Here is a 23,535-nt window from a genome sequence, read left to right on the forward strand (position 1 = left end):
AGACGATTGAGCCACCTGTCCCCTCCCCCTGGCCACAGTGTTGGTGGCGTGTGGAACGTAGCCGGTGGCTGGAGGTAAGGTGACAGTGTCGAGGCCACGGGTCGGCCGACTTCAAACCAGGGGCCCAGGGCCGCAAACAGCAGGGAGAAAACAGAGGAAGCACAGTCCAAGTTAAACAAACTACAGAAAATCCAGAGGAAGACAAAAAGTCAACAAGTCAGGATAAGAGGAGGATCTTTGGGACACCCAGTGGGTGGTAAGGTTAACCCTGTCTGCACTGTTGGCTTCTGGGAACACCGAAATGTTCTCTGAATCACTGCAGTGATATGCAACACACAGAGAGAAACCCAAACCATTCGGTTTTGGAGAACGAAAACATCAGTCTACGCAAGTAACATGACTTGGAAATACATCAAAGGGGTTGTGGATGCACTAATAAAGGCATCCTTATGACAGTAAAGGAGGTGAGTCATTCATTTCCCACGTTATTAATTGAGCAGCTGTTATGTGCCGTGGATTATTAGAGTTGCTGGAGACGTTGCAGCAAACAAAGCAGGGACACATCCTTGCTCTCATGGAACTTTCACAATAACGAAAACAGATTTTAAAAGAATAACGATGAAATTGTGTCACGGGCTAAAACGTGCCATAAGGAAACCTAAAAGATAGACTTCAGGGGTTGGGAAGCGGTTTGTCACTTTAAATAGGGCTATAAAGAGAAGTCGTCTCTGAGAAGGCGACATTTGAATACGGTTCCAAAAGAGGTTAAGAGAGCAAGAGACAGAGTAACACAAATACCTGTGGGAAGGGTGTTCTGGGCAGAGGGACAGCACGTGCAAAGGTCCTGAGGTGGGAGTACCCATGGAACATCCGAGGAATTACACGGAGGCTACTGAAAATGGAATGAACCGAAATGCAGGACAAGGGCTGTCAGAGATGACGTTAGAGAAATAACGCAAGCTAGGCTTTACGGAGCCACGCGGACCACGGAACAGCTTGTACCTTCCATTCTGAGGGAGACAGAGAGTGGTGGGAGGGTCTCGGCCGGGGGACTGATATGCTGTGATCCCTGGGAGGATATGGGAGACCAGTTAGGAGGTTTCTAGGTGGGCTTCTCTGAAATGACATGGCTTGAAGTCCGTGTCTGTGTCTGTAATTACATTTGTATGTATACTTCTTTTTATATGCAAACACTATATACCTATATATGCAAGTGGATGGAGGGATGAAGGGATGGACAGGTGGATGGATGGCTGGGTGGATGGATGGATGGATGGATGGACAGATAGCTAGCTAGCTAGATGATAGATAGTGGTTTCATATAGATAAGTATCTATATAATGTTATAAATATATATATTTACATATAAATATACACATACACACACGCACCCACCATATATATGATGTACCCAAATGTATATACACACATATATGGTATATTTATTTGGCTAATTGGAAAGAAGAGAAACAAAAGTTCCAACGTGTGAGGAGTTGGGAAAAAAGAGTCTTTAGGGAAGCATTTGGGCGGGCAAGGGAAGCGGAGACTGGGCCGGAGACACCCTTGGGCAGCACCTGAAGGAGTTTGGACCTGATCTGTGAGCACAGGGGAGCCACGGTAGGTGTGAGAGCGAACCAGCGTGAGTAGCCTGCTTTCAGAAGGATCCCTGACTGCAGAGCAGAAGAGATTTGTAGGGACCACAGCAATGGCTTTGGGAGTCGTGCAGGTGGAGGCCCAGTAGCCTGGTCTAGACTAAGGTGGTGGTGAGGACAAAAACAGGTACGCAGCGTGGAGCTGGTAAGACGACGGTGGGCTGAAGTTACCCTGGTGGGAGTTTATGATGTAGTCACATGTCCTCTTTGCAATGCCAGACGCCCCCAGCCCCTTCCCACCCTCTTCCGGACCCCCCTCTCCGCTCACATGCTCCTCTCCGCCTAGGAAGGCCTTCCCTGTGCCCCGTCGCCTTTTGTCTTCCTCTCTCCACTTGCTCCCCTTTCAAGACGGCTTCCATTTCCTCCTCCACGAAGCTTTACTTGACACCTTGATACGGGTTTCCTCCCTGATGTCACTTAGTCTGCTTAGATCCCACTTGTACGCTGTAGCAATTTTTCTCAGGGCTGCCACACAAGGTTGTGCAGGTTGGGCACTGTGCAAACAGTCTGACCAGAGTGGCAAACAGGGGCTGAAAGCTATCAATATGCCAAACCTTGACTTCCCAGATGGGGCACCTTTTCATAGAAAGCATGGTGAAGGCTAGCCCTGAGGGCCACCCTGAATCTTAATTCTCCATCCACTTGTCAACCTGTCCCATTAGACTTGGATCATTTCTCCATTGTTAGTACAGTGCCTGAGTGTTTACTGAATGAATAAATCGGTGTATAGACGGATGGGTACAAGAAAAGGTGCTATTCTTCCCGCAGGATAAGCAACTCATCACAGAAAAATAATCAAGTGGCTCATTAGAATCCTCTTGGAGCATCGTGTCAAGATAACCACCATTCTGGGGCACCTGGGTGGCTCTGTCGGTGAAGCCTCTGACTCTTGATTTCAGCTTAGGTTCTCATGGTTTGCGAGATTGAGCCCCTCCTCGGGATTCTCTGCTTGGGATGCTCTCTCTCCCTGTCTCTCTGTCCCTCCCCCACTCGTGCACACAATCTCTCTCTCTCGAAAAATAAACTTTTTATTATTTTTTTAAAAAAGATATCACCATTCCTCCAAACCGGGGGAGGACAATTTTTTTCCCAAAAGGCCGAAGAGTACTCAGCTCTAATGTTGTGTATAAAGGCAGAGTGGTCGACCATGAGTCAATGAAGGGGCGTGGCTGTGTTCCAATAAAACTTTATTGGCAGAAACAGGCAGCAGCTAGTTTGTCTACCCCTGGTCTAGATGTCTGTCTCGCCAAGAAATTCTCCCCTCGATTTGTTTCTTCCCAACAGTGCCCTTTCACCTTGTAATGATAGATGATGATGATGGTGATGGTGATGATGTGATGAAAATGGTCATTGCTAACATTTAGTCTATGTCTGCCCCGGATCAGGTACTGGCCTCAGCCTCTTGTGCGTAGAATCTCAATTAGCTCCCACAGCCACCCCACAAGGTGCTGACGCTATCCTATGCCATAGCACGGTGAAAAACGGAGGCACAAAGAGATAAGACAGCCCGGGGCACATAATTTTAATGGGCAAAGCAGGCGGTCTGGTCTGAGCACTGAGTCTGGGGCATGAACAACTCGACTCCACGTGTCAGAATAACCATGTTAGTAGTAAGAACAATAACAACCTCGGCTGCAGGCTCTCTCTGTTCTGAGCACCCAAACACACGCGAAGGGCTTTGCGACGACCTCTCTGAATTTTCTCAACCACAAGGCAAGGTTAGCACCTCGCTGTGACAGCTACCCAGGGTGACACAGTCACAAGGTTGGAATCGTCCGTACCACCTGCCCCAGGCCCCAGTTGCTCGGAACCTTCCAGAAAATGGACCGTTTGACTCGATGGCCTTGTTCCCCCGACGCCTCGCTCCATCCCGAGTTTTTCCTTCCTGCGGGGGGCTGTGCCTTTGGACTCTCTGGGGGCCTTTTATCTTATCGGACCCTTTCCCCTGCTCACTTTGCTAGCTGTCACGTTTGTTATTCTAGGATAAACTTTCGGCCGATGTAGCACATACTTTGGGGTCAATGCCCTGTGTTATCCCCAGGATAGTTCAAATATTTGTGGCCTTGTCAACCTCCATCCCGCTGGACATGTGCGGTGGCGGAGTGGGAGGGGTGTTCCATGCCTGGAGACCAGTGTGGGCCAGCGCGTGCAGGAGACCCTGCCTGGGAGGCCACTGAGGGCAAGTGGCAAACACATCGTTTCTTGGCCCCGGGTTGGATGCGTGCAAACGTGAAGAAGAGAGAGAGAGAGGCGAGCATCGGCCGACCCTCTCCTCTATGCCCGGTGCTTTCACACACGTTGAAATAAGTGATCTTCCAAATCCACCTGAAGGAAGGCATTCTTCATGACCATTTCATTGACAAGAACACTGAGGCCAAGAGAGCTTAGTGGCCACCACCAAAGGGATTCTTAATACTGTGCGTGTGTGTCTACACCGTATGCCGAGGCCTAGGAACCCCTTCTCAGAGTAGTGCTTCAGGATTCATAAAACAAAACTACATAGGATTAGGGGTGCCTGGGTGGCTCAGTCAGTCGAGCATCTGACTTCGCTTCGGGTCGAGTCATGATCTCACGGTTCGTGAGCTGGAGCCCCGTGTCGGGCTCTGTGCTGTCAGTGCAGAGCCCGCTTCAGATCCTCTGTCTCCCTCTTTGAGCCCCTCCCCCACTTGTGCTTGAAACGACAAGTCCTAACAACCACGATGGCGGAGGTGTCCTGGGACTAAGGAGTTCGAAATTCTCTGTGACACCAGTGAGGTAGTAGGCCAGGATCTGTGATCTGTACTGGTGACAAGGTCGTGGGGACGCACGGTCCATCCTGCCATGCGTCTGTTGCCTGCCTTCGTCATGGAAAGAAATTTCACTTTGATGTTCGTGATAACGAAGATGTGATATATTTTCTTCCCGATCAAGGTCACAGATGCCCTGAGTTGTATCCACGGAGCCCTCGGGGGTCTGGGGCCCCAGAGCGAGACCCTCCGAGCTGGGAGAAGCACGGCGGGCTGGGCCGGGCTCCAGAGATGCACACTTGCCACTGTGAGGTCCCCCCCCCCCCCCCCCCCCCCCCCCCCCGGCTCCTCACATCCTGTCCTCTGGCTTTGTCCCCAAGTGAACCAGTTAGCCTGACTGCTGGCTGGGAGGGCAGGGCGGCCTTTGAAGCCATGCCTCTCTTTGATGTGCACATTCCGTCAAGGCCCTTCCTCGAGTTGGGCAAATCTCCGTTGCCCCCTGCAAACCCTCCCTTCGTGAACATCCCCCCCCCCACCCCCCGTCCCCGAAACAGTCCAAAGACCTCTCTCACACGGTTTCTGTTAGTTTTATTGTTTTTGTTTTTCCGACCGAGTAAACCGGCGGCCTGGGGGGGGGCTGGACTTTCAGACAGAACTTTAGACTTTGGAGAATGACGTCGTTTTCAGAGAAGTCTTCATTCCAGGCCGGGCTTAAGAAACAGAGTGGCTTCGCTTAAGGAAACCATACACACGATTCAAATACAGCGGCACAATGACCGAGCCACGAGGGTTCTCAGACGTACACGGGGTTGGATTGAAACTCCTTGCTCTGTGGCTCTGGGGAAGTCACATACACTTGCTGAACAGAGAAGAGAGAGAAACCGAGGCAGGCTCAGAAGGGGCACCGACTGGGTACCCGGCACTGTCTTAGGCATTTACAGGTGTTTTCTCGAACCTTCCCAACAGCCCCCAAACAGCCCTACTTTCTCCCAATGAGAAACCCAAGGTCAGAGAAGTGATATGGCTTTTCCCAGGTCACACAGCATGAATGGCGGAACCCAGGCCTCGCTGGGCCTTAACGCTCCGCGGAAGCAAAGCCCCGGAGATCGCTCTGGGAGGCAGGGGACTGTCCCTTCCAAGGCAGGACTCCAAATGGTCCCACTCCCAGTGGGCTGACGGTGGCAGCTTCTCCTCCAGGATAAGAGTCAACATGGGCGGGGCATCTGGGTGGCTCAGCCCGTTAAGCAGCCGACTCCTGATTTCGGCTCAGGTCATGATCTCACGGTTCGTGGGTTCGAGCCCCACGTCCGGCTCTGTGCTGACAGTGCGGAGCCTGCTTGGGATTCTCTCTCTCTCTCTCTCTCTCTCTCTCTCTCAAAATAAAGAAATAAACTTAAAAACAAGTTTGTTTTTTTTTTAAAGTCAACATCGGCTACTCGCAAAGATGACACGAGGGAAGGGCTCCAGGATCTTCGAACAGGCTGAAGAAGGAGGGGTAGTGGGGGCCTAACCCATTGGAAGAGGCAGCTTTCTGCCGACCCAGCAGATGCTCCAGAGCTGGCTGGGCTGCAGGGATGACACAGGGTTGTGGCTTATGTCCACGCCGATGCGGAGGCTGCAAGACGAGACAGCCGTTGCCCGGGATGTGCTCGGACAGCTACCCGCATCACAGGAGCGTGACCGTATCTTCAGCACCACCTTCCTGTTGCCAAGACTCTGTGAACTTGAACTCCCGGGACCCCCGCATCACGCTTCTGTGGCCTCCCGGGACCAGGCTTGGGGCCCGACATCCCACGCAAGGAGATGAGCTTTGCCTGTCCCCTGGCCTCTCTTGCAACCCGGAGCTCACATCTGCAGCCCATCTGGAGGGGCTGGGGAGCACAGTCCAGTGTCAAGGGGAAGGAAGCCTCTCTGTGGGTATTTCAGGCCTGGCCTGGACAGCCTGACCCGCCTCCTGGGCCAAGATCAGTGGAGAAACTCAGCCCAGAGGGCCGCTTGACAGAGAGGCTTCTGGCCTTGACTTTCAGATTCCTGAGTCATCTCTCCTTGGGCCCATCCTCGGCCTGACTTCCTTGCAGGGGCCTTTGATGAACAGATGAGATAATGGATCTGCTTTGAAAAAGATAAAATGCTGAACAAAAGGTTGTGCTGGCCACAGCAATGGGTGTGATGGGCGGGCTAAACCTTGAACTTCCTTCCTGTCCCAGGGCGAAGACGGCTTCCAACCTCCACACATCCGGGGCAGCCAGCTTGCCCGGTGACCCCGCCTCTTCCCACCCCCATTAGAGCGAGTCGCATCCACGAACCGGCGGAATCATCAAAAAGGGATGATCGGTTTGGCCGGCGTTTGAATTTGCCCATTTTACAGATGAGGAGACCGAGGCAAGGAGGACTTAAAGAACGGGCTCCAGATCGGACAGCTACGTGGTACCGGCCCAGGCTTTGGACCCAGGCTTACTCATTCGAAACCCTGACCGGACACCAGGCATTTAGTTAAAACGTCTTCAGCTGGAACAAAATACAACAGAACCATGGCAACAACAAACATGCGATTTTGCAAAAATGTCCGTGTCGGCTCCTCCAAACCTGTAGAAAAGATGACGCCCCCCCCACCCCCCACCCCCCACCCCTCCCTGCAGCTGGGGCTTTTGGCGTGAGTTGTACCAAGCAGACGTCCCACCGCAGGAGGAGGAGAGATTGTAGGATCGCCCACGTGGAAGGAACGCCAACGACTATGTAGGGCCAGCACCCCCTCCACCGCAGCTACGCCAAGGGGCTGTCCGGCCGATGCTTGGACGCTCACGGACATCCTGCAAAGTGGCTTACGCTATTCCCAGACAGCTTACCTTTGGACAAACTGACAGGACCTGTTAGCACAGAAAAAGTTCTCTTCCTGGAGGAGCATCTGGAAATGCGTGAAAGAGGGATGGGGGTCTCACACGGTAACAGCAAAACGTCTGAACCAACCTACGTATCTCCAAACAGGGCAATACGTGCATAAAACGTAGTACAATTAACCCTTGAACAACGTGGGGGCCGGGGCGGGGGGGACTGCCTCCTGGTGCAGCTGACAATCTGCACGTAACTGTGGATCCCTGGAAACGTAACCACTGATCGCCGACTGTTGACTGGAAGCCCTACAGATCACATAAGTAGGTGGCATTGTATCACATGTTGTATATGCGTTACGTAATATACGCCACATTCTTACAATGAAGCAAGCTGCAGGAAAGAAAACATCGTTGAGCCAATCCTAAGGAACCTGGCTGTGCTTCTTGAAGAAAATCTCACTCAAGGGGACCCGCACACCGCATACCCGTGTTGTTCGAGGATCAACTGTATCATCCTTTAACGGAATATTATATAGTCGTGAAAAAGAACACGCTAAGTCTAGCTGCCCAGTCTCTCCGTAACCCCACCCACCCACACGTAGTGTCGTGAATTCAGAATGCGTATCCTCGTTTTCGTATGAGTTTCACAGACTGTACATGAATTCTGGAAAACATACGGGGCCTCTCGGGGGGTTTCAGTTTCTTAAATGGGCTACGGATCACTTCATGATCCGAATTTTCTCTCTCTGCCACGGTTTTGAAAGATCCCCCCCGTTGACACACAGACCTCTGTTTCATCTACTTTGATTGCGATCTTTTTAAAAAATTTTTCTTTCATTTATTCATTTTTGAGAGAGACAGACAGAGTGTGAGCAGGGGAGGGGCAGAGAGAGAGGAAGACACAGGCTCGAGGCTCTGAGCTGTCAGCACAGACCCTGACGTGGGGCTTGGACTCATGAACCACAAGATCGTGACCTGAGCCGAAGTAGGATGCTTAACTGACTGAGCCACCCAATTTGTGGGTGTCCCAATTGTGCTCTTAAAACATGTGCGTGCACAGAATTACCTGTGTCCAGTCCCCTGTTGGTGGGCATCTAAGTCGATGCCGATAAAGATTCTATAGTGGACATACTTGGATATGTCTCCTTGGCCACACGTGTGAGGTTTTCTCCAGGGATGATGCCTTCGTTCCCCACGAAGTGACCTGTATGTCTTTCTCCTAATAAGCAAGGGCGTCCAGAGTGGAATCCAGTCTTCCAACTGTGGCCTCATCAGACTAGAACCTGCTATGTGCCCCTTTCCTAGGCATAGAGAACACAAGGCAAACATTCCGCCCACCCCCACCCCCGCCTCGTCAGGGTTTATGATCTCATGCAGGAGAATGACAGTAAGAGAATATTCCAGGCTGTTAGGTAAACATAAGCATGCAGTGTTTTGTGATGAAGAACGGGGGCAATGAGAGCAAGGACGGGGGGACCTGGCCTAGCCTGGTTCAGGGAAGGCTTCCTGGAGGAAGTGACGATTAACTATGTTCCAAAGGTTGGGTGAGTAGAGAAGCATTTCAGCAGAGGAGACCTAGAAATGCAAGAGAATGAGTATGGTCCTACCTCAGGACTTTTGCACATGCTTTTCCCTCTGGCTGGAATGTTTCCCATCCAGTTTCTTGGTTGAGATCTTTGGAGATTGGCAGCTCCCCCTCATTTATGATCCATGTGGTCCCGTCTGCCTCCTCACATCACCAGGTCCTATTATCTGACCGCCGAATGCCGTGTTGGTTCCAGCAAGGAAGAGCAGAGGGTGGGAAGTGGCTCTGGCTTGGCCTCCAGCCCCGGCCAACAGAACCCCTGTTAAGGCATAGACTCTGGAGCCACACTGCTTGGGTTCAAATCCCAGGTCTTCTACCTTCCAGCTTCGTGACCTCAGGAAAGTGAATTCCCATTCCGAGCAGGCTGTAAAAAAAGGATGAAAATACTCTCTAACCCTGAGAGTTATAGCAAGGACTCAATGAGGAAATGCATGTAACACAGTTAGCTTAGGGCCCCGAACACAGTGAGCACTCAATCGATGGTGGCAAAAATAATAACAGTGATAACAGTAATGACGTGGGCTGCTGCTTAAAGGAGTAAAAGGAAGTGGGCACTCTCCCTGGGAATGAGGAAGGAGAACTTCCCATGAGACAGCTCCAGACTGTCCCCAGAGACAAGGTGGGCAATTCCTGATGACTGATGACCTTGAGGCCCAGCCACCTTGCCTGGAAGCCTTTCGCCTTGAACCCAAGGGTGTCTCTCCAGCCGGACTGTGGGCGTAGAGCTAAGTAAATACTTCATCATCGATCAGCCCCCGCGGTCCAGATGTTTCCCCAGAGGCTCAGATGGGGGTGAGTGGGAGGTCCCGTCCAGGTCTCGTTAGCTGTGCCTGCAGAAAAGGTATAAGAGGAGGTGGGGTGGGATACATCTCAGCCCTGCGCCTTGGGACCCCTGGCCTCTGATGTCACGATTGGACACCTCGTAACTCCTGACTGATGCAGGCGGGGAGACCTCATATGGCAGGTCCTTGGGACCTCTGAATCAGTAAGAACAAAAGTGTATCGTTGATACACTTTTAATAAATACCATGCACTGGGGCGCCTGGGTGGCTCAGTCGGTTAAGCATCCGACTTCGGCTCAGGTCATGATCTCGCGGTTCACGAGTTCGAGCCCCGCGTCGGGCTCTGTGCCGACGGCTCGGAGCCTGGAGCCTGCTTCGGATGCTGTGTCTCCCCCTCTCTCTGCCCCTCCCCTGCTCTCTCTCTCTCTCTCTCTCTCAAAAATAAATAAACATTAAAAAAAGTAAATAATAATAATAAATACCTGGCACCATACTAATCATATATCATCTTGCCAAAAACTTGCTACGGCTCTGCGGTGTGGGTCCTACTTTACCTCCATTTTCTAGAGTGGGGAAACTGAGGTTCAGAGAGGTGAAGTCATTTCCCCAAGGCCTGTTTGGTCAGCTGCAAACGCAGGCTCTTATCACTTAGGTACTTAGAACAATCCTTTTCCCCTTTACTGCCTGTCTCTTAGCAGCTGGGATCTTGGGACAGGGACCTCAACCCCTGTGTGCCTTAGTTTCTAGAGACACTACCTCCTACTGTCGCAGAAAGGATCAAAACCGGTTAGTGGGTGCCCAAGGCTCGTGTCAGTATCTGCCTTGCCACAACGATGCTGTGGGGGATTATCTGAATGATGAATGTATTTCTTCTTCGGTGTTTGTTGGTCATTTTATTTCTTTATTTTGTGAATGGTCCCTTCATGGAGTTCCCTCACTAGATTGGCATTTTGATAAGGTGTGTTTTTTTTTGTTTTTGTTTTTGTTTTTGAAGACTGGAGAAACTTTGTGACAAAGGACATATTGGTACTCAGCACCAGGCCCCCACCCCACGAGTATGGGATGGGGATCGATCACAGGGGCTACGTCAGGCTTTGAACCCCCGCAGCCTTCAAGGACCAGGGGGTGGCTTCCACACTGGGAGACAGCAGACAGACTCCAGGGGAACAGGGAATCAGGAGTTCACACGAGAATTAGAGATTCCCCTCTTAGTGGACCACCCGGACTCATCGAAAAGAGCCAAGGTCTTCCAGGAGAAGATCTGTCTCCCTTCTATTACTGAAGAGGTCTGAACTCCCAAGGGGCCTCTGCCGGGGTGGGGGTAGGGGGGCTGACTTCCTGCCTGGGACCTTTCCAAACCTTCCTCTTGAACCCTGGCCGACCAGCTCTCCCTCCCCGCTCTCCGTTCCCTCCATGCCCCCCTGCTGTGGGCCCTGCCCCGGATCCTGGCAACATCCTGTTCTTCCCTTGAACGAAACCCCCCCTCCAGCTTCCCAGCGCGATAGGAATCTTAAAGAAATGCTTCCTGTCTCTTGACCACCTTATCGCCCATTCCTCCCGAATGGCTGACGTTCAAGAAACACACAGGCAGCCCTGCACTCCCTTCTAATTTTAAACCTGCCCTCTGAAGCTCTCCCCTCTTCCTTCTTAAGGTTCCGGGAAAGGCCAGGGGGTGTCAGAGGTCTCCGGTGACCCGCTGAGTCAGCAGAGACTGAAGGTCTCCTCCAGTTCCCAGGGAAGGAGTCTGGAGCTGGGAGATCCTGGGTGAGGCCACTCACGGGCCCGGCCCCGGCAAGCCTGATGTTCTAGGGGCAGCAGATGCTTACGTAGGGTATCTTTCCTGAACACATAAACGAGGTTAGGAATACAGGCCAAGCAGGGGTATCCGAGAGGCTCCATTGGGTAGGGATGGGACTCTTGATTTCAGCTTAGGTCATCGTTTCGTGGCTGGTGGGTTTGAGCCCCGCTGACGGCACGGAGCCTGCTTGGGATTTCGCTCTCTTCCCCTCTCTCTTCCCCTGCCCCCCTCCTCTCTGTCTCTCTCTCAAAATAATCATCATAATAAAAGAATGAACGGGGTAGAGATTCTCAAACACGTGTATCACGTAAGGAGCCAGGAAAAACTCGGGCACGGACATACCGGATGGTCCTTTGACTCGTGCAACACTGTGTGGCCCAGGCCCCAACATCCAGGCATTCACGTTTGCTGGCAGAATCTGACCACTCTTGGACCTTGGGAGGCTGACTTCCGGCCGCGTCACGTGACCCAGTCAGGCCCCCGCCAGTGAGAGCGCGGCCGGCCAGCGATTGGCTGCGGAGGAAGATGTGACGCAAGTCGGCCCGTTTGGGACCAATGGAAAGCGGAGGCTGAGGCTGACTTTTCTGAACTTGGGGCAGAGTCGCCCTTTCAGGCTCCGGCCGCTGACGTCCCTGTCGGGCTGGAGCCTACGGGAGGGGCAGCGGCGCCGGGATCCAGAAAGGACAAGCAGAAGGCCTGACCTCACCTGATTCCTCGAGTCTCTCTCTGAAGCCAGTTTTTATTTATTTATTTATTTAAAATTTTTAAAAAAAAATTTTTAATGTTTATTTTTGAGAGCGAGAGAGACAGAGCATGCGCAGGGGAGGGGCAGAGAGGCAGAGAGAGACGGAGACACAGAATCCAAAGCGGGCTCCAGGCTCCGAGCTGTGGGCCCAGAGCCCGACGCGGGGCTGGAACTCACGGACCGGGAGATCGTGACCTGAGCCAAAGTTGAATGCTCAACCGACTGAGCCACCCAGGCGCCCCACACATTTTATTTTATTTTTTATTTTTTTATTTTCACTTATTTTTGAGACAGAGACAGAGCATGAGCAGGGGAGGGCCAGAGAGAGAGAGGGAGACACAGAATCCGAAGCAGGCTCCAGGCTCTGAGCTGTCAGCACAGAACCCGACACGGGGCTTGAACTCACAGACTGCCAGATCATGACCTGAGCTGAAGTCAGATGCTTACCCGGCTGGGCCACCCAGGCGCCCCCGAAGCCAGTTTTCCTCTTGGAATTTTCAGTCACCTGAGCCAATAAAATCCCTTTGTCTTTAGTTTTCTGTTGCTTGTAACCACAGGCAATGGTCACCTCCCTCCCCCCCTGCACACCCACACACAAGCATACACAGCAAGGTGGGGAGAAAAAAGAAAAACGTGTACTGAGCCTGTATCACATGCCAGCTTTCCGAGCGAAAGATCATTAGTCCCATTTGACGGATCAAAACCCCGAAGGTCAGAGAGGTTAAGAGGCCTACCTAAAGTCACACAGCCAGGAGGTTGTAGAGACCAGATTTCAATCCAGGTGTGCCTATATCAAAGTTCTCACTTTTTTGCGGAACGCTGAGCTGTCTTTAAAAGAAGATGAAGGAGGGGCGCCTGGGTGGCTCAGTCGGTTGAGCGGCCGACTTCAGCCTCGACTCAGGTCACGATCTCGTGGTCCGTGAGTTCGAGCCCCACGTCAGGCTCTGTGCTGACAGCTCAGAGCCTGGAGCCTGTTTCGGATTCTGTGTCTCCCTTTCTCTGACCCTCCCCCGTTCATGCTCTGTCTCTCTCTGTCTCAAAAATAAATAAACATTAAAAAAAAATTAAAAAAAAATTAAAGAAGATGAAGGAGGTCTTCTAGCCGAGACTGTGGGAAGTGACTTTGGCCACTGTAATTAATTGCAAGCCTTCTGTGTACCGCGTCCTGCGAGAGATGCCCCTTCAGGCCCTTCTTGCCCTTTCCTGATCTTGCCATAGTTCTGTGAAACAGTAGAATCTCTTCTTTCTCTTCCTTCTCAGGAGTTTTCACTCGCTTCTCTTCCTCGGCTCGCCTCCAGCCCGGGGATGTCCGGCGGTTTACCCTTCGTCGACTCCTCGGCTCTTAACGTGCCTCTTCCCTAAGCCTCAGGCCATAAACACCTACGTGCGTCTCCTCACATCTGCTCCTGGATGTCCCCCAGGCACCTTGAGCTCGGGACGTCCAAAATGAAGCTTATCACCTGCCCCCAAACCTGCACTTGCCCCTCTGTTTTCCAGCTCCTCTGTGGCGTGATCGGCCATCCACTCAATCAAACTAGAAAAATCTCGGAGTCCTGTCCAACCTCATCTCGTCCTGCACGCGCCCCACCTGTCCATCATGCAGTCCCGTGACTTTTACTTCCCACCTAATCCCCGAGCTCGCCCTTGCACTCCATTCCGGTGAGCGCTGTGAGCACCAGCACATGGGGGGAGAAATGATGGCGTGCCTCCTGCTTTCAGAAACCAGACCTGGGCAGCACCTTGTGGGCACCAGGATCTAACACAGAGCTGGATATTGTTGTCCGTGCTGCTATCTTCTCGTGCTGCTGATATCTCATAACCGACACGACTACAGGCTCGTGGAGTTTACCCTCATGAGATACAAACTCTTTCTTGACCAGACCATGGTGTGTGTGTGTGTGTGTGTGTGTGTATCTATACACGTATGTCTGTGTGCATATGTGTTTGTGGGTTTCCTTCCTTTTTTATTTTATTTTTTTTTGGAGGGAGAGAGAGAGAGAGCTCTAGTGGTAGAGGGAGAGAGAGAATCCCAAGCGGGCTCCACACCGAGCATGGAGCCCGATGTGGGGCTCAGTCTTACGATCTTGAGATCACGACCCAAGCGGAAATCAAGTCAGACGCCTAATGACTGAGCAAGCCAGGCGCCCCTGTGGGTTTCCTTCTTGATACTTATTCCTATCCCCCTCCATTTACAGAATCCACAAGATATGGAGAATCCCACAGGATGTTTCTCTCTGCGAACCCCCAAACTTGTCTTTCACTGGGTCATGGTTAGTGTCATTTCCATAGCCTAGCACTCATGTGCTACGAGACGAGTTACCTCTGCTGAAAGTCGAACGCAACATCGAGATTTACCGGAAGGACCATGGCAAGGCTTAAATAAGGATCTGCCTGCAAAGCACTTAACCCGTACCTGGCACACAGAAGCATCTAGTACCTCCTAGGACTGTGGTAATCATTATTACCATTCTTATAAGGAAGAGGCTCTTTTTGTTATTCTCATGTTCTTTCTGGGTCATGTCCTTAAAATTTCACTTCTTGATAAATGATTACAGACAGCTCAGACAGAGCAGTTCCCTTTTCATCCTGAAAATGAGCACCACCTCCTTAATTAGCAGCCGCTGGGAATATCACAGCGTTGTTCTCTCACTGTTTATATTAACAGCTTTCATTCATCACACATAAGATAATAGACATCGCATCGCACCACACCACGTGTGGAGAAAAAAAAAACACTCGAGTTAATTTGGTCTGAGTAGATGTCTGCACCCTCCGAGGAAGTGCTCAGAACGGAAACTAGTTAAGCCTCTCTTTCTTTATACCGTCTGGAAGTTGAGCAGCGGCTCCCTGAAAAGGGTCTAAGAGATGGGCACTCACTTTAATTGTGTTCCCGTCGTGGAACAGTGACTTAGCCAGCGTTAATGCTTGTGCCTGCTTCACCAGCTTGGAAACTGAGGCTCAGAGGGACCAAGCCAGCTGTCCGAGGGGACAGAACTGGTCACTCCCCATACAAGGCAGTCGGCGCCATGGGTGAATGGTTGTTTGTGGGGATTAAGTAAAATAACACAGGCAAAGTGCTTACAGCAGAAGCGATCCCAGAGGACGCATTGTGTATGTGCTGGTCATCGTGCCCTGGAAATGAAAAAAACAAACAAACAATTGTGGATGTTTTGCCCCGTCCTTTTTTAACAGCTGTCTGGGATTCTGAGGTGGGGGCCAGCATGCTATGGGTTACTGGCTAAATCCAGTTCCCCGCCTGTTTTTGTAAATAAAGTTTTATTGGCACATGACCACACCCATTCGTTTGCACATCGTCTGTGGCTGCTTTCACAATAGAACGGTAGAACCGAGCCATTGTGGTTGCAACAGAAAAGCTAGATGTCCGCCAAAGCCTAAAATATTGACTCCACGGCCCTTGACAAATATTTTGCTGACTTTTATTCCTCTGTTCTAAACAATAGACATTCAGATTGAGTCCTTTTTTTTTTTTTTGCAATTACCTCCGTATCCATGCATATTTGTACATTCATGCCAACGTAGCCGTAGGATCTATTCTTAGGTGTTGCCTTGCTGAGACAGGTAAAAAGCAGGAGGTCTCTGAGAACAGAGGGTAGTAGCTTTTAAAGTGTTGGGGTCCCCCGCAGAATTGGCACCTGACCTTTGTTGTTTGGGAAGGAGAAGTAGCTGTGAGTCAGGTTTGGGGCTTTCAGAGTTCCTCACTCATAGCTGCAACGACTCGAACCCCAAATCAGAGCAACTCAGCATCCCTGGACCACATTCGCGTCACAGTTTTATGCAACAGTGCGGCGACAGACATTTTGCATGTGTCTGCCTTGGGCCGGGTGACAGCGATACAAAATCTCCCAGAACTTAATTTTTAGTGCAGTGGATTCTGAACGGGTTTGAGTCTTGATGTTCTTTGGCGACTCGGGAAAGCTACGGAATACCTGTCCCTTAAGCTGCCCATTCACGTAAAATTTTGCAGAGTTTCAAAGGATTGACAGTTTTCCCCAAAGCCCTTCCATTGACTGTCATCTGTAAGCTCTTGGGTCAAGAATCACTTCTCTAAGGGAGAGACTGAGCCATAAAGAGCCAAATAGTATAAAGTGTCACAAATGTGTGTTTGAGGTACACACAACCTACAGTGGGTGTGTAAGAAGTGAGAAAGTCAACATTGCTTTGTAGAAGAGCATGGAGTTGGGGAGGTCAGGGAAGGGTCCTCATAGGAAATGGGTCTTGAAGGATGTGTAGGGGTTCCCTGGGCTGTCTAGAAATAAGGGAGGCAATTTCATCCAGGAAAAATCAATTGGGGTAGGAGGAGCTCTGAGAAGGTCTTAATGTTGATGCCTGAAAGTCTGGACTGTCTCCGGTTTGTCAACTGACTCCGGAAGGCAAGGGCAAATGTCTTAGCCTCAGTCCTCCCTCCCATCCGCCCTGGTCCCCCATGCCCTCGTCACACGAGGAGCAGAGCAGAACTCACTCCCTTTTAAAAGTTGTCTGGAATCCAGAAATAAAAGGCTACACATGAATAAAATATCATCACCAACGCTAAAGAGGTCCAGTTCTCTGGTTTCGCTTTTCATGTCTGAAGTTTATCTCCATCCTGCCCCCCCCACCCCCCCCCCCCCCCGGCCTGCGTGGTCAGAGTTACAGTAGCAACTTGTCTGTCTTTCTCTTTTCATTCCCTTCTTGAGAGTTAGTAGTCATGTCAAGAAAGCGCTAAGAAGGCTTCCTGGTCATTCCGCTTCTCTGAAGTGCATGGTGCCCACGCGTGCCCACACGCGCGTGTGTGCATGTGTGTGTACACGTGCACATCTCCTAAAAACCAAAACACTCTGGGTGGTTGAATTTTGGAGGACGAATACATTGCCCTAACACATTGGAAAGCACAGAACGGGTTCTAAAGGCGTGACTCGTGGGTTACTGATAAAGAGTTCGGGCCGACGCTTAGGTTCAAATCCTACCTCATCCACTGAGCTGGTTTCCTAGAACTTCCATAACAAATGACCAGAAACTGGGGCGCCTGATATGACAGAAATTCCCTTACAGTTCAGGGCTGCAGACGTCTGAAATCAAGTGTTGGCAGGGTTAGCTCCTTCCGGAGGGGTTAGCTCCTTCCATGCCCCTCTCCTAGTTTCGGACGGTTGCTGGCGACCTTTGACATTCCTTGACCTACAAACACATCACTCCCAATTTCTGCCTTCATCTTTCCATGGTGTTCCCCTCTGTGTCTGTGCCTCCAATCTCCCTTCCCCTTATAAGGACGCTAGTCATTGGATTTAGGACCTTCCTAAGTCGAGGATAATCCCCCCTTGAAATATTTAATCACATCTGCAAAGATCCTGTTTTTAAATAAGTTTGCATTTGCAGGCTCTGGGTGGACATGTCTTTTGGGGGCCACCATTCAGCCCGCGATAGCCGCATACTCCCCGAGTGCCCCTGGATGTGTTCCTTCCCCACTGCTGAGCCTTAGAGGTGCTCTCCTCTGGAAGTCGGGGCTGCTGGTAGAACTTCACTCGACGGTGTAAGATAATGCGCGTAAAACCCACCGCGCCAAGCCCAGCACCCTCGAGGCGCACACACAAAGGGCGGTGCTGTGATTCATAGTAACGAGTGATATCAGCGTTGCTGTCTCTCAACCAGGAGCTCTGACACGCAGAGGGTGGGGCAGCGCGACCTCAAACATCTGGATGACAAGATCGTGGTGCTTTCCGGCTCCGGCTGTTTGACATCCCGTAGACCCCAGAAGCAGATGACGGAATGTCAACACGAGGGACTACCCTCTTCCTTTTCCCCCAGACGCGCTTTGGCAGGTCGACTGAGCCTCCGTCTCGTGGACACCTGCCACCGAAGACACACGCTGTGTTTTTTCAAAGTCAGTTACCGATGATTCCCATTGACTAGGCGGCTGCCTTGAGATGGTGTGAAATATACGCAGAGTCTAGAGGCCCCTCTAAAGGGACTGGCCGGGAATGTCATGCACCCGGGGATCACGCAGAACTACGGGTTTGAATCTCAGTAGTGCTACTTGGGAGCTGAGAGCCTCTGAGCAAATCTTTACACCCCTTTGGCCCCTCGCTTTCCTCTTCCTTAGCCTGGAACCAATTATGCCTCTTGCAAGGTTATTCTTACCATTAGCTGAAATGATATATATTATATATTACATATCACGTATTAAATACTACATATCATATATTAGATATTACATATTATATGTATACATTATGTTGTATAAACAACATATAATATAAAGTATATATTATTATAATATATAAAAGTATATCTATGGTTTCTATATGCTGCAAGCTCTCAGTAAGGTTGGCATCATTATTATAATCACTATTCATAGTAAATTACGCAGCGTATTGGTTCAGATGATTTGTATGGAAAGTTGGTGAATTCTGTCGCACCCCAGTAGCGGACCGTTTTGCTAGGCAGTTGACTTGACAGTCCCCAGGCACTTGTGGCTAGAAAATACAGATTCAAGCCCTGCTTCCCCTCTCCCGGCTATGAGACTTCCCCTCTCTGAGTTTCAGTGACTGCCTCTATAAAATGGAGGTGACAAAACCCTCTCTTTTTTATGAAACAAGGCTTAAGCCTCTGAGGCTTAACGGAAGCCTCTGTTCGTCCTCGTCCAGTCAACAAGTATGTACTGAGCCTTTACTAAGGTGCAGGCCTCGGACAAGGATGGGAGCCGTGGTGAGCACAAGATGAGATTCGTTCTTGCTCTCAGGGCGCTTGTAGTTCGGAGAGTATCGTAAGCGAGGAGGGAATCTATCAGTGTGACAGCCTCTTCTTCTCATTCAGCCTTATTGTGCCTTTTCCTCTGATAGATGAATGCAGGTGGGAGTGCATCCTACGAGGCGTTTTCAAATTTGGCCTGACTTGGGGCAGGGCTCGTGTCCTACTGGATGTGAGGGCATGCAGCTGGCGGATGCTTCCGCAGCCCCGGCCTCCTTGCCTGCCCCTCCCCCACCCAACCAGCAGCATTCCTGGTTTCGGGGTGGGGGGGCATTTTCCAGAGTCTGGAAAACCGCTGCGAACCCAGAGCTTCTGCTTTGTAGGCATCTGGGCTTCCGGGTTTCAAAAACTCCAAGCCCTCTGAATTGCACGCTTAAAAATGCTTAAAATAGCAAATTCCGTGTTATATGTATTGTATCAGAATAAAAAGAACGTTGAAAAAAAAATTCGAAGCCCTGACATACTCTGGGCAAAAAATTTCATCCAGAAACAGAAGACTGGAAGGCATGGGGGGAGGGGGGTAATTTGTGGATGAGCTGGCATGCCTTGCCTCAGAGCTGGGCAGTAGAAAGAGGCTCTAGAGCTTTCCGTGACGGCCGTGTCCCTGCTGTGGGCTCGCAGGATGGAAATCCAGCCTCCAGAGGAGCTTAGAGAACAGAAGGAAGAGAAAGCCTGTGCCTCCCCCAGGCAGGCAAGGCATCTGGAGTGAAAAATCGGAGATGCTCGTTGTCCGCTGTCCAGCATCCGCTTGCAAGGCTCTGAGAACATCGCATCCTTGAGTTTTAGGCCCTGGGCACTTCTCTAAGAAAACCCTTTTCATCGTGGTAAAATACGTATAACATAAAATCAACCATTGTAACCATTTTTGACTGTACAAATCGGTGACATCAATTACGCTGATGATGTTGTGCAACCATCGTTTCTCGTTTCCCAACTTTGCCATCACCGGAAACAGACGCTCTGCAAACATGTGGCAGTCATTCCTGATTCTCCCCCTCGCCTTGCCCCTGGTAACCTCTTACCTACTTGGCGTCTGCATGAATTCACCCGCTCTAGATATTTCGAGTAAGTGGAAGCATGCAAAGATCTGTCTTTTTGTGCGCTAGCTTGACGTTCTCGAAGTTCACGTGTGTTGTAGCATGTACTGAAATTCCATTCCTTTTTATGGCCAGATTCCATGGTGCGCACAGGCCACCTTTCCTCTATCCATTCATCTGTCGATGGACATTTAGGTGGTTACCACCTTTTGACTCTTGGGAATGATGCTGTTGTGAACACGGGTGCATAAATAGCTACGTGAGGCTCTATTTTTCAATTTGGGGGGCGATCGTGGGGGCCGGAATGGTTGGGTCATCTGGTATTTTCCATATTTCGCTTTTTGAGGATCTGCCACGCCGTTTTCCATGCAAGCTGTGCCATTTTATATGCCCATTTTTTGTCATTTATATGTCATTTATGTGTCATTTTTCTTTCTTTTAATTGCAGCCGACCTAGTGAACGTGAAGTCGTATCTCATTGTGGTTTTGATTTGCATTTCCCTAATGACTAATTACGATGACTAATTACATTCCTTAATGACTAATTATAAAGCACTTAGTAGCCATTTATATATTTTCTTTGGAGAAATGTCCCTTTAGGTTCTTTGCCCGTTTTTAAACTGGGCTGTTTATCTTTTTGTTACATTTTAGGAGTTCTTTATATATTCTAGATCTTAAGCCCCTGTCAGATATCTTACTTGCAAATATTTTCTCCTATTTTGCAGATTATCTTTTCATTTCCTTGATGATGTCTTCTCGTGCCCAAATGTTTTAAGTTTTGGTAAGGTCTAATTTGCTTAGTTTTTTCTTTGTGGTTCGTGCTTTTGATGTTATGTCTAAAAATCTGTTGCCAAATCTAAGGTCATGCATGATTTTCCACTACGTGTTTTTTTTTAATGTTAATTTAACCCTAACGTTTCGTGCTTTTGATGTTATGTCTAAAAATCTATCCCCAAATCTAAGGTCATGATTTTCCACTACTTTTTTTTTTTTTAATGTTAATTTGTTTGTTTGGAGAGAGAGCGTGCACCAGCGGGGGAGGGACAGAGAGAGAGGGAGAGAGCATCTCAAGCAGACCCCACGCTGTCAGTGCAGAGCCCGATGTGAAGCTCAATCCCGTGAACCCTGGGATCACGACCTGAGTGGAAGCCAAGAGTTGGATGCTTAACACACTGAGCCACCCGGGTGTTCCAATCCTGCCCACCCCCCACTCGCTGCTATGTTTTCTTCTAAGAGTTGGTGTCATTTCAGCTCTTACATTTGAGACACGGATCCATCTGTTTTGGTGCCACACTCTTGAGAAGGCACTCACACTCAGGGTCGTGCAAGTGAGAGTTGGTATCTGACAGCGAGTTGCGTCTTCAATTGTCCACCCTCGGTGCCTCCCATCCCTTCCCTGGGGGAGCCCGTGGCGGTGGCAACCCTCCCACACCTCACCTGAACCAGGCACAGTGAGGGAGGTCAAGAGCAGGCTAGCCAGACTACCTTGGCGGATGGGTCTCGGATGATAAACACACGAAGGAGGCACCAGAGCCCCATCCTGCGTGGCCCCAAGAGCGGCGTGGAAGCACCCAAGGAAGGTGACAAGGTCCAGACAAACTCTGACAATGAGACAATGCAGGAGACACCCAGGCACTGGGATAACTCAGCGCTTGCTGGGAGGGTGGAATGGCCATGGCCTCAGAGCCTGTAGATCTTAGCCATGACTTCATAATTTCAGAGAATGTGGGGGTGATCAGGTTCCAGACAGACTAAGCCAACCCTGGATTGACCGTCATTAGCCTCAGTTAACAGAAGGGAAACTTCTGCGACCCCGTGGGATCGAAGCTCTACCTAGGAATTACGTTCCGCCATAGAAGAGGCAGGAAAGATCCATGGTGGGGCGACGCTGACACCATCCCTGAATAGAATGCGTGGAAGTGATACATTTTACCTCAATTTCCCACGTTCTACGTCACTCATTTTCCCCAGGAAGGGAGGACTGCTTTCCAGCCTATATTTCCACTTTGGGGCAACCGTGTGCAAGCAAAACTTTTACGAAGAGGCAGAAATCTCTTTTGGCGGTGGTTTTCACTTGGGGAAGGGGGTGAGGGGACACTCGACAGTGTGTGCACTGAGGAGGAGATTCTACTGGCATCTAGCAGGTAGAGACCGGGGACGCTGTTGGACACCCTCCTGTGCACAGAGCCCCGCCCCGCCACGATGACAGAGTCCATCCCCGAATGTCAGTCCTGCTCAGGTGGAGGACCCCGGGGTCCAGTGGCATCTGTCATGCTCTCTGCACAGGCAGAAGGCAGCACGTCTTCACGCTTCTCATCGTCACGTCTCAGGGAGAACGTAGGGCTGGGGGGTGTCAGCTCAGGTGTCTCTGACTGGCTAGGAGCCTTCGGCGGACCCTTCCACCACCAGGAGACTTTCATTCTGCATAGCTTTAAAATTCCAAGACGCCTCCTGATCATAGTCAACGGTAGTGGGAATGAGCTGATTATCGAAACAGCGATGGAAAGTTCTCAAAAATGCTTCCAAACACTCTAGGAGACCAGGATCCCAGCCCAGACCGCCTTTCCTCTAGACGTTTGTGTTATTCAAGGTGATTAGCGCTAGCTGCCATAACGACCCATCACACGTTGGTGGTTCAGTGCCATAATGGTTTGGATCTCGCTGGTGCCACAATCCAACCTGGTTGGGTGACTCCTTTGGGTGAGCCTTCATAATTAGCAGCTCAGAGACCCAGGTGCCTGTCTTCCTTCTTTCCTTCACCTTCTGTATCCTCCGAACTTTGGAGTACTTTGCCTCCAGTTTCATAGATGGAGAGAGAAAGCAGAGAAGTTCAAGAGGGAGGTTTTCTTAGGGGGCAGACCTAGAGGTTGTGGGTTGTTTTCCAATGGCTGACCCTTGGCCACGTGATCCCACCTGACTGCAGGGGAGGCTGGAGAAGGTCATCCAACTCTGTGCGGAGGGCGAAAAAAAATGGGTTTGGAAAACACGGAGTGGCCTCCTCTACAACGTCCTTTTTTACCCACACAAACATATGCGGGTTCGGTCTGGATTGGGTTTTGAGTCATGCAGACTGGGAGTTTTATCTTCCATAAGCACCAGAAGGGTGTTACACCCGCTCCCCATCAGAGGGTAAAGTGCATCCACCCTAGAGCTTGTCTTCCACACAGCAAGGATTTGTGGACGTCTTGCCGAGTGCCAGGAACCGTCCTGGATCCTACGGCACTTGAAATCTAGTTGGGGAAGACAGTGCATGGGCACATGTAAACACACAGACAGACAGACATGTCTTTGAGGGCATTCTGCAGTACAGACACTAGCCTGCCTTTATTTAAACAAAATTTTTTTTAACGTTTATTTATTTTTTGAGAGACAGAGAGTGAGCGGGGAAAGGGCAGAGACAGAGGGAGACACAGAATCCGAAACAGGCCCCAGCTCTGAACTGTCAGCACAGAGCCCAACAGGGGCTCGAACCCACGAACTGTGAGATTGTGACCTGAGCCGAAGTCGGACGCTTAACCGGCTGAGCAACCCAGGCGCCCCATAGCCTGCCTTCATTTTAAGAGGGTTTAGACCAAGTGCTTAACTCTTTTTTTTTTTTTTAAGCTTATTTATTTGTTTTGAGAGAGAGAGACAGAGAG

General features: G+C 50.5%; 2 long non-coding RNA genes across 3 annotated transcripts in view; one reads left to right on the forward strand and one right to left on the reverse strand.

Moving 5' to 3' along the window:
* Positions 1-15,427, forward strand: part of LOC107179397 — a 243,158-nt gene extending 227,731 nt beyond the window's left edge. For both annotated transcript variants that reach the window (XR_006209867.1, XR_006209865.1), the window contains exon 5: positions 14,315-15,427. This is a non-coding gene — a long non-coding RNA (uncharacterized LOC107179397). The remainder of the gene's footprint in view (positions 1-14,314) is intronic.
* LOC122232531 lies at positions 4,956-21,547 on the reverse strand. The gene is made up of 4 exons (XR_006209870.1): positions 21,383-21,547; positions 8,817-9,624; positions 8,276-8,428; positions 4,956-5,237 (listed from the first exon to the last, which is right to left on the reverse strand). It is a non-coding gene; the product is annotated as an uncharacterized LOC122232531 (long non-coding RNA).
* Positions 21,548-23,535: the final 1,988 nt, after the last annotated feature.

This window comes from Panthera tigris, chromosome D3 (genome assembly GCF_018350195.1).
Source record: "Panthera tigris isolate Pti1 chromosome D3, P.tigris_Pti1_mat1.1, whole genome shotgun sequence".
Lineage (NCBI taxonomy): Eukaryota > Metazoa > Chordata > Mammalia > Carnivora > Felidae > Panthera > Panthera tigris.